Here is a 12,110-nt window from a genome sequence, read left to right as displayed (position 1 = left end):
AAGCTTTCTCTGTGATCAATGTTTCCAGTTATTCTAAATCTGCAATAAATAATAAAAGCATTAACCTCAGAGCTGATGGATTAAAATTGGGCTGAAATAGACTTTTTTACTTTTTGTCCTGACAGCTTGAAGAGTTTTGAACAAAGGGTACTTGAATGCAGCACTCTAGGTTTAGGCTAGTTTACCACAGTGATTCTACAATAAAGAGATTATGAATAAAAGAGAGGGGATTTACTTTATGAGATTCCTCTAACTAAGGGCTGGTGCATGGGATTTTTATCATCACCATGAACATAACCAAGTTTTGCTTAGCAAATGCAATGAAGGACTTCTGAGAACTCCAAGTATGGGTTTTATAGTTGCTTAATTCTGCATGTGTCCACTTCTGAGTGTCTGCTTTGAGTTACCTTAAAGTTCTTTTAACGTCACTCCATCTGACTGCTAGAGATTTGCCTGATAGCTCTGCTTGTGCTTTTTCTTACAGAAACTGATCTGAGAAATGAATTGCAATTTCAATGCTTGCCCATGGAGAGGAATCATTGTTTGTCTGGGAAGTCAGCCTTGCTGGTACACATGCTTTGCCTGTGGGCAGGGAACGAAGCCCACCAAACCTGGTTTGTCCTAACCTCCCTCTTTCCAGCCCTTTCCCCATGGCTAGAGGAGCCTGGAAATGTTTGTACTCAGCTCATGGGTAGTAGCAGGAGGGCTGGAAGGGAGATGTCTTCCAAGACAGGAGCTGAAGATGTTTTCTCTTTCCTGTGAAAGTTCAGAGGGAGGGCAGGATATCTAACAAGCCCTATTCCACCCTTTCCTGCCCAAAGTCCACCTGAGCACTCTGGTGCACCAGCATGGCTCTGCAGCCAAGCCAACTCTTTCCTGTAGTCCTCTTATACACATAGCTCTGGGATGTATCGCCAGAGGGTGTCAGCATCCTGATGGCCCAAGATGTTTCTCACAAGACATAGCAGCTGTCATCCCACAGATTTTTATGCTGTCTGGGTTCTGCCACGATGGAGTCAGTTCAGCGTGTGCATTTTGTAGGGTGCAAGGGAGACAGGTCTGGTTTTCACTCCTTGGGTTCATCCTTAGTTGCAAGTGTCGTGAGGGCCATGTGCTGGGCAATGACAGAGAGATACAACCTATGGACAATTAAGAGTCGTCCCTTGCCTGACTAATGGCTCATATGGTATGGGTGCCTTCAGGAATGCATCCATGGTGAGACTATGACTGGCCCTCAGGTCTTTGAAAGGGGGCAGCCTGGGCTGGAGGCACCTTGCAAGGCACCAGTGTAGGGAGAAGTAACAAACATTGAAACTCCTCATGATTTTCATCTTTGTAAGAAAACTTTCCTAGGATTTGGCAGGGGCACAGGATGTAGTCTATTAATTTTATCAGCAATAGGTCAAAATGTGTTGATTTTCTGGCAGGTGGGGCAGCACTTAGCGGCTAAGGTGGAGAGGCCAGGGGAGGGCTTGGGCTCCAGGACTGAGTAGCAGATATAAGCTGGTCCCTCAGCTTCTTCACTTATAAATCAGAATGAAAAGAAATAGTTGTTTCTCTGCATCACAGGGTTAGTACAAGTCTTAATTAACTTGTGTTTATGATACCCTGCTGAAAAGGTGTTAAGATAATTAGAAACGTAACTCCTACATCTGTTCAGGACTACTCCATTGGGGCTGCAACCCATGATTAAGATTTCTAGCAGATGTCACAATGCAAATGGTGATGACTAGTAAGTGGGAGTACCATAATGAGGAGCACGAGCAGCTCTCCTCCCTCTGAAAACAGGTATGCTCATGCCATCACTGCTGTCCACACACCCTCACATTGGGTGAGGTCCCTTCAAGGCACCTGGCCCCACACCATGGTGCCACTTAACTCCCTGTCCAGAGGGTAAGGCAGATTATGCTAAAAAGTGGTCTTTTATTATAATCATCCAGCCTCTGACAAGCAGATTAATCTATTCCAAGCCTTCTACTCTCACTGTAGGCAACTGTGGAGAGAGGCACTTGCCATTGGAAAGCATGTTTTACTGATGCCGTTAGGGAGCAGAGTGACATCATTTAAATTTTTTGGAACGATGGCCTTTTTCCCACAACTGCCTTGGCTTTTGTTCCCTTTGCACTGGCGCCATGCAACTGGCTGGGGTCTGATGTTATTTCCCAGGGTGCCAGGAGAAAGCAGTCTCTGGAGAGTGGGTGATTGGGAGGAGTCAGCAAAACACTGACGCGCCCCAGTTTGATTTTAGTCTGTCGGGAGAGGTGATGATATTTGATTTTGGCAGTTCCATATTTTAAACTTGAAACTTATTAGAAGAATGCCTGCCTGCAGAGCAGGGATCCAGCCTGTTGGTATCTGAGGTGCTGGAGGTAGTGACATACACAGACAGAAGGGAACTGAAAGTGCGTACGCTAGGTGGGGGCTGGAAGCTTCCTGGTCTGGAGCTAGGCTGAAGGACACAGATAAAACAGGATCCTGCAAACAACTTCCCTCATTACTCTCTTTCCTCTCCAGAGCAGGTCAGTCCTTTGCATCAAGGTGAGGCTTGGTTCTCCTGCTCTTCCCCTACTGCTTCCTCAAAGTTCCCCTGCCTCCTTTGCTTCACTGCATTCTCCTTCTTAGCCAGATGTTTGTTTCTACTCTTGCAGCCTGGACCTGATTCCCATCAAGTCTGGGGTCTCTGCTGTTCACAGGACTGATGGGGCTTTTACCCTACCAGGGTGCCTTGGCCTAATGTGACCCACACGAGCTATGAGTTGCTCACACAGGAAAGATTTTCTGCAGATTTAGCATTCAAGTCTCTGAAAGTTGTTCAAACTAGGACTCCTCACATGTTTGGAAAAAGTTAGGTACGTGTCAGTGGCAATGCCGTCAGTCTCCTACTCAGCAAAACTGCACAAATGCCATCTGCATGAATGCAATCTTTTCTCAAATCCTGCTAACATTAGTAATTTCCAAATGAAAGATCACACAATTTTTCTTTTAAGTATGGATAAGAGGTACATTCCCTAGCCTCTTCCTTGGCAATGGTGGAGCTGTTTTGCCTGGGAGAAACAACACAAAATAAGCCCAAACAACCCCCTCAAAACCACAAAAATCCCAAACTGAAATCAACTCCCAACAAGACTAAACTAGCCTGAGGTAGGCACCCAGAGAAGATTTCAGCTCACTCACTTTTAGCAGTGCCGTAAGGAAGCAAAGGCAGGATCTCATGCCAGAAATGCCAGGCAACCTGAATCTGAGGCGGGCTGCCTGTCTTGCCTGCTGAGCTGGCCTGGACACTTGGCACTACATTCTGGGTGCGTTGGCTGTGTATGGCAGGTAGCCTCTATTATGGATTCCTGCTGGCAAGCCTGCACCTGAAAAGCAGCTCCAGCGACTTTTTTCTTTGCTTTCTTTTTTTTTTTTTTTAAACACAAAGCAATATGAATCATGGGAAGCAGTAAAGACTACATGAGGTTGTTTGGGTAACCACTATGCAGAGATTTAGTACCCAGTTTCTAAAACAACAGTTTCCTGGGACATTAATTCAGTAGTAGTTGAAAAGACAAATGAACTCCTGGGTTTATTAGGAGTGGGAGGGCAAACTTCAGCAATGCCACTGTATAAACCCACAGTGAGCATCTCTCTTAATTATTCAGTGTCTTGCTCCAACACCATGTCTCGTAGATAGCATAGCAGAATTTGGAAAGGTGCATAAAGAACCAACAAAGCTGACCAGAAGTGTTATACAGCTTCTCTAATATAGAAGATGAACTGAAGTTCCACAGTCTGGAATAAAAGATGACTGAGAGGAGAAACTGGAGAGGCTATAAAATCATTAGGTGAATGAATCATAGAATCATAGAATGCTTTGGGTTGGAAGGGACCTTAAAGATCATCCGGTTCCAACCTCCTGCCATGGGCAGGGACACCCTTCACTAGACCAGGTTTCTCAGAGCTCCATCCAACCTGGCCTTGAACACTTCCAGGGATGGGGCATCCATAAATTCTCTGGGCAACCTGATCCAGTGCCTCACTACCCTCACAAATAAGAATTTTTTCCTAATATCTGATTTAAACCTACTCTCAGTTTGAAACCATTCCCCCTTGTCCTGTCACTACATGCTCTTGTAAATAGTCCCTCTCCATCTTTCTTGTAGGCTTCTTTCATGTACTGGAAGGCCATAATTAGGTCACCCCTAAGCCTTCTCTTTTCCAGGCTGAACAAACCCAGTTCTCTCAGCCTTTCCTTGTAGGAGAGGTGTTCTATCTCTCTAATCATCTTGGTGGCCCTGGACTTGCTTCAGCAGGTCGATGTCCTTCCTGTGCTGGGGACAGGAAGGTGAATAAGGAGTAGTTGTTAGCACTTTGTCACAAGAAAAAAATTAGGAAGCTTCAGATGGAGGTTTAAGGCAAAGAAGAGAAAGTATTTTTTCTCTCATAGTGCTTCATTAAACAATGAGGTTCCACTGGATGCTGTGAAGGCTAAAAGATTAAATTAGTTTGAAAGCACTTAGATTTATGGAAGAAAGCCTATCAGGGCTAATAAACACAGAGATGCAAATATGTTCTTTGATTCTAGAAACCTTGGTCAGCCAGCTGCTAGAAGCCAGAATAACACACCAGGAGGAGCAGCACTGTATGCTGGTCCTAATCCTTCTTCTTTTTCTCTTTTTAAATTTATTCCTTTTGTATGCAATCCTAACCTTTTTCAGAGACTACAGGCTGAGTGGCATTACACATATGGTGGCTGTTCTACTTACAGTGCAACAGCCGTGAAAATGTACCATCTATCATTTGAGGCAACTGGGGAAAGCAACGTGTCCGAGGTGAAGTTTTCTGGGCTGGATGTTCATTAGTACGGCATCAGCAGAACTACATCAGGGATCAATTTTTACTGTTCATTTTCAACTACAATAACTGCTTGGAACACTAGTCTTTCCAGTTAGGTTTGGTGGACTGTGCTTCTTTATAAAGGTTACAGTCTATAAAATAGTCATAAACAAGACAAATACAAAGTATGCTTTGGATGGATGCTGGTCTTCTCTCTTCATAAAAAGGATGAGATGGAGTAATGTGCAGTATGTTTTAAGTTATGCTGCATAGTTGCCTCAAAATCCCTTCTTATGGGAACAATAATTCTCGGGAGAAAGTGCCAGCGAAGAATTAATCCTGATGGAACGTACATATTTCTTCCTGGGGATTCTCATAGGAAATGTCTAGTTTTGCTATTTTAAATTATTTTTTGAAAAATGTGCTACCAGTTGTAGGTGTTCCGAAAATAGATTAAGTACAGGAGTAGGTGACAGGCATAAATATAAAGGAAGAATGGTGAACCCTGTGTCACTGAGCTTGTCACGTGCAATTTGAATACTCCTGAGAAGAGAAGCAGTACCTTAGAAGCTGTTAGTTTTTAAGCCAGTCACTAGATTACAGAAGCAGGTCTCCCAGTTTAAATCAGCTTCAAAGTGAATGAGTGAAGAGTGTTCCTGGAAAAAGAAAAGAAAAGGGAGAAAAAATCTCCAAAGGTATCTTTCCCCTTTAATACACTGCCAAGGGCTTTCTTGCAACAGGAAGAGTTAGTTCACAGGCACTGAGAAGCCAGGATTTGGGTCTCAAACACAGTAGTAGGAAAGCTAAAACATGTGAAATTATGCTGCTAATGAACCTAAAACAGTTGCCAAGTCATTATCTCCTGTCAGAGAAGCTGGAAAAGCAATGTGATGAAGAAGAGTCTGTGCTGCTTGCAGGATGATTTTGGTGGTTAATGAACCTGTATGAGTGAAAGAACATCAAAACGAGACCGGGAGTCCTTCTTGTTTGCTTATTTCTCCCTGTAGGAATTTGTCTGAAGCTGCTTAGTACACTGCTGTATGATGCCTTCAGGTTTCATCCAGTATCATCCCACTTCTGAATAAAGGACTTCAAAACTGTTGACGATGGAAATAGGTAGCTTTAGACAACTGCACCTTTCAGATGCCCTGCATTTTTTCTCCTCTGCTACCCACCATCACTTTATTGTGAGGTTGCTGATGGCACTGAAGTGATCGTCATGGCTGGGGCACAGTCCGACATAGCATGGAGCAGCTCCTTGCTTTTACCTTGGCATTCCCCACTGTTGTTCTTCTCCATATGACAGCCTGATTCACCTCCCTGTTTCCCCAGCTGGGGATAACCCAGTGACTTTGTGATATTGCTAGGTCTTCGTCCTAGAAAGGAAGGCTGTAGGAAATGTTTTCTTCTGCCTTTTCAGTGGCAGGACATCAGACTGGACTGCATTCACCTCCTCAGATTTCAGATTGAGCCCTTGATACCAGACCTCACTCCATGATGAGATTTTCCTCCAGCCTTTAAGAACATGCTACCCTAAACTTCATCATCCCTTCTTCATCAGCATTTACATATAATCTTGTCATTTCCTGATACAAGATTTTCTTTCCTTCAGGCCATAGACCACTTACTGTCTGTAGTGGGTTGACCGTGGCCAGATACCAGGTACCCCACTAAAGCCACTCTCTCACTCCCCCTCTGCAACTGGACAGAGGAGAGATTAAAAAAAAACAGCTAAGAACTCATGAGTTGAGATAAGAGCTGGAAGAGGGCAGTGGCTGATTACCTCCATGGGCAAAACAAGACTCAAAGTGGGGATAATACTTATATTTATTACTAACAGGATAAAAGCCAAAGAGTGAGAAATAAAACAGTCTTAAAAACACCTTCCCCCCACCCTCCCTTCCTTCTAATCCTTCTCCTTCTTCTTCTTCCTCTTCCTCCCTTACTAATCGCTGATATGGACCTGTAGCTGGCCTTATCCATTTCTTCCTTTTCACTACTGGAGCAATGACTGTAGGTGTTATAGTCTGAGTCCCTGTCTCAGCCAGAGTGTCCTCCATTATGGTTTGGGTCCCTGCCTCCACTACAGTCTTCTGAGGGTATTGAGCTGTGGCTCAATAAGCACAGGCCAGGCCCCAGTACAGGAAAAGAAGCTGCTGGGTTTTTTTCTCTGGGCTACTATGGGGAAATAAATTCCAGCTCAGCCAGACCCAGCACACTGTCCAAACATCTTGTGTTCATTTCACCAAGTCCTAACAATTTCTAACTATTTTTCCCATTTCCTTGCCTATCTGGGTAATCTGGTATAAAACATTCTGTTTCTAAGAAGAAGGCAAAGTTCTTCTGCAGAACAAGGTGTTCCCTTATTTTAGCACTTTTATGCTAACCTACATCAGGTCCACTGCAGAGCACTTAGCTGTCACTCCAGCTTCCTTAACCATTAGAAGATAGCTAGCCTGTGTTTCCCAGTGGAGAACAGGAAAGACATCGAGGGCTCCCAGTGAGGATGAGGGAGATCTTGATAGACAATGAAGCCTGACCTGGAATTATGCTGGCTTGTATATATAACAGGATTTAAACTTTCACTGACCTTTGTCAGATGTTTCACCATTGATGTCACCTTTGACAGGGCAGAGAAAGCTCCATTACACCCAAGAGACCAAACGATCAATAATCAGTGTGTAGGGGAATAGTAGATTCAGCTTAGCTTCCTGAAGCAAAAGCTTATGTAGAACAGTTGCTTATTTCCAGTGACAAAGAGGGAAGAATTGCTCATTTCTCAGAGCTTATGGAAAAAATGAAGCTGACAAGAGGGAAGATGAAATAATCAGAAGAAATTATTTCTTGTATACACAGGCATAATATATTTTCTTCCTAAAAGAACCTGATATGAAAAATGTTATCATTGCTAGGCTACAGGAAAGGAAACGTTTTGCCTTCTCATCTCAGGTTGGTTTCCGCAGACAGACAAAGATAAAGCTGCCTTATGCAGCTCACAGAAGATGAATTTGCTTATCCTAAAACCGATGTTTTCTAACTGGAGCTCGACTCCTTACCATATGAAGGCACTGGTGTATCCAGGGAAGCAGAGGATCCACAGAGCTGTGACACTAGCTGCGTACCAGCGAAGTCAATTGAACTGAGTTCAGGAAAAAGTTGTATGGATCGCCTGGGAATTGCATAAACTCAGTACTTCACAAAAAGGGCTCATTTATTAAGGATATTCAAAGTAGAGTCCCACTTGATGGGATGACTGCTTGAAAGACATGACAAGGGGATGAAGTTTATGCAGTTTTTGCATGACAACAAGTTTGTGCTGCCTGGCTATGGGCATGCAGTTCTGGGATGAAGGAGCACAAGGCTGGAACTCAGGGTGGGACAAAGCCAAGATTTGCCAAGCAGTGGGAAGAGGAGTCACAATTTACTAGTCCAGGCACACAAGCACTTACCATGGCTGGGACCATTCCCAGGAGGCAGAACTTGATTGTTCTACTGTTCAACAATTTTGTTCAAATTGTTGAACAATTGCAAAGTATTGTTAAATTGTTAGCATAGCTCCTACCAAAGAGCATCTTCCAAAGAACTCCTGGCCCAGGGTCTGTTCCCAGAAGGCAGCTTGAGTACAGGAACACCCTTTGGTGAATAGGAGAGTTTGAATATATGGTCATGGGACACTTAGTGCCAGGAAGTGGAGCTGGGCACAATAAATTTACTTGTATAGACATAGCTACAACTTGTACAGAGGAGAAGGCAACAGAGCTTGATTTGAGTGCTTCTGAACAACCTATTTGGGAATGAGTAGTAATTTAAAAAGAAGTGTTTATCAAGCCAAAACAAAGGTCTGGAGCAGTGCGCTGGATGATACCAACCCACGAAGGGCCGCAGGCACTCTTTGCTGCTGCTCTGTCAAAAACTCATGCAGAAAAGCAAGCAGCTGTCAGCTGGGGGATGGCCAGTCACTGCAGCAGTACTTACTCAGTGCCAGGGAGTTTAGATATACCAAGTTCTGGCTATATGGAGGAGAAGGAAGTGAAATTGCACATTACAAACACTGCTTTTAATAAAGATTTTTTTTATTATTTAGTTGAAACATTGACACAGACAGTCCTTTTAGGTTGTAAACATTTGCTTCATATTAACTTGGTTGTTCCCTATTTGTCATGTTGGTACTTGAGAAACTGAAAGCGGAAACTACTAGAAAACAAAGGGAAACAACTGAGCTTGTGTTAATCCTCTAAAGTTAGTAAATCAAAAGCAAATAAATATCACAGATTATGTAATTGTAGACTAAAAGACTACATAAGATCCCTCCAAAATATGGAATAAAATGAGCTCTGTCTGCCTGTTGCTTATGCAGTTCTTGTTTAAGTGTCGTTGAAATAACAATGCGCCAAGAAATATAAACTGCAAACGCAGCATTTTAATAAGCTCAAAGTGAACTAAAACAAGCCGGAACAGATCTGTTGGCTTTTGCAGCTTTTTGTTTGCAAGATGGGGAGGTTGGAGGTGGGGGGCATGCAGGGAGGGTATTATTTCTTGCACATGTTTGCCTGGTGCTTATTAACAGGGGCAATGTTAAAAAATTTCTGTGACATGGTACAGGCTATAATCTTCAAATTTAGAGCCTTGTACTGCTCTCAGTCTAGTCACACAATCCCCATTAAGGAGTGTAGAAAGCCCTGAGGAGTTTGGGTAATAGGCTTTAATAGCATCTAAGAAACAAAAATCTCCTTCTCAACTGTGCCCACACCATCTTTTCTCACATTTTACAGAAGGACTTTGGGAACTAGTGTATTTTACCCTCATATAATCTGTTGTCCTTTAAGAGTAATCATGTAAACATGGGCTTAAGACAGATCTAACTCGTAGATCTGACCAGTTTCCTTGTCAGATATAAAAGCAATTACAGTGTAGAAAGGTTAATCCCACATGTGAAAAGGGCCGAGTAACATCCTCCCCCCTAGAATTAGCCATACACCGTCATTTTCCCTGGCACAATATCCACTGTTCGTTAGTGCCTTGGTTAACAACAGCATCTCCCAACTCATGTTGCTCAGTTTTGCTTCTGCTTTGCTCAGCCAAAATCCCTGTGAATTCCTGAGCTGAAGCTTCTTCTTCGAGTCCCAAAAGATCAAGCCTTTTCCAATGTGTAGGCAAATGGCTGTGGTGATTCCCCTTTCCAAGCACAACTACTCTGTGCTGATGCTGTCAGAGGGGCCTGGTGGATGGAAAGAGGATGCTCATGGATACTGTCAGAGAGCTTCTTTCTAAGCAAAAGCACAGCCAGCACAAGGCTGGGCATGGTGGGAATCAGGGACCGCAGCTCTGCTCCCTGCCCGGCATGGCATGCTATGACAGCCTCCAGGGCTGTGCCACCCTGGCCTCTTCCTCTGCTGCTACTTCCCTCCTCCCTTCTGAGCAAGCCCCTGCCCAGTGTTTTAGAAAATTAATGCTAAGTAGAAAATGATGAAAGACTATTACCTGTAAATTACCTGACTAATCATATTCTCTCTCCTGGGACCTATTATGCTTCTGAGCTAGCAACTTAGTCATCCTTGCAGGCAAGCTCTCCATGTTTCCCGGTTTTGTTCATCAAGTTTATCCAGAATATTTGCAAATTTTTTAGTTTTCCTGCAAGCTAGCTGTTGAGTCCTGCCAGGTGCTCAGCTCCCCGAGCGCTCTCCATGAAATTAATTAAGCACATGCTTGACTTTAAGCATGTGAAGCTGATGGCAATTAGGAAAATGGCAGGTTCTACAGCACTCTCTTTTTTTGCTGGCAATTCCTTATGTAGTTAGGATGAACTGTCCTCTAGAGACGCTTGCCTTTCTCCATTGACTTGTGAGGAAATCCTGACAGCCTGTACACCAGTAAGAGCAGTTTGGATATACCAGCCAAGACATAGCATGTGTATCCCTTCGGTAGGGTATTTTGACTCACATGGAAGAAAAGTCAAGCACTATTTTTAGCATCCTTTATTGATTCCTGTATAATTTCCTTTACACTTCCTGTGGAAGTTCCTTCCTTTCCAGTAACACCAGCATTTGAAGTAGCACATCAATCCCTATTATGTGTCAAACCTGATTTTTTTTCCCAAGCCTCGGCATGATGCGGAAACTCTTAAACACAAAGCCTTCCTGTAATTTAAATACCCAACTGAATGTGTAATTCAAATAAGATGTGGTGAGTACTAATGAAGTTACCCCTGGGTTCAGCAGATAATACAACTTTCTGGATTATTCATGGGAAGGTTGATATAGAGCCACAAAATACATTACTTTGCCAGAGAATAGAAGGAATGGCTCAATGAAGGCTAAACTCTAAATGACTTTGGCTCTGCTAACATCCCTTTTGTGGTTCTGATTTATTCTTCCCATCTGAAAATTACAGGAAAAAAGTGCAGTTATTCACAATTTTATTATACTTGCTCTCAAGAATGGTAACTCTCGAGCCTCCTGAAAACTCTTGGAGGAGTTTCTGCTTTTAAAACACTTTCATCACTAAAAAGAACTGATGTTTAATTCAAACCAAAACAGTGGAGGGAGTCTGGCCACTAGTTCTGAAAGCCATATTTAAAGGTGAAAGCTGATGCCTACTGTGTCTTGATAAACCAAATCAGGCCATGTCAGATGAAGAGTACACAAGTGTTTTCACCCTTAACAGCACTGTATGTTACATCAGTGCTTTTTAGACTAAGATCTGTCTATGGCTATCCATAAAGCACAGAGTAAAGCAAGGCAAGTGCTATGCAATTTGCTCATTAACTATTTTTGTCTCATGCATTTGCTATTGGTATGCCAGCCTTTGTCTCGTGATGTATCAAATGTTATTGATTTTGTGTGGGATTACAGCAGACAGAAATGGCCTTGATCATTTTTGCATCTTAAGGACAAATTGCCTCCACCAAAGGTCTTAGAGCCACAAGAAGCATCCAGCCCTGTAAAAATGCCAAGGCATTGGTTTATGCCTCAGTTTCTTTGCTTTTACTAAATATAAAATATTTGTCCCTAATCTGTTAGAAATACATGCTAAGTTTTCACAGCAGAAACTGTGAGCAAAAGCATTGAACACAACTGCATTGAAGCACAGGGACCCACCACCTTCTCAAGGTTCACAACCTACCAGGCATGTGTGCACCAGAGGAAGACAGATGAGTAGAGGAAGATTTAGCTATTTATGCTGCACGTGCATGGCAGAAAAGCCAGCCACAGGGTGTGATGCTCTGAATTCATGGCTCTTCCATACTGTGTGAAATCCTCCCATACACTGCTGTATTTGGGAAGTGAAGGGGTTAA

This window comes from Pseudopipra pipra, chromosome 1 (genome assembly GCF_036250125.1).
Source record: "Pseudopipra pipra isolate bDixPip1 chromosome 1, bDixPip1.hap1, whole genome shotgun sequence".
In the NCBI taxonomy this organism is placed as follows: Eukaryota; Metazoa; Chordata; class Aves; order Passeriformes; family Pipridae; genus Pseudopipra; species Pseudopipra pipra.
Note: the sequence above shows the minus strand (reverse complement) of the source record.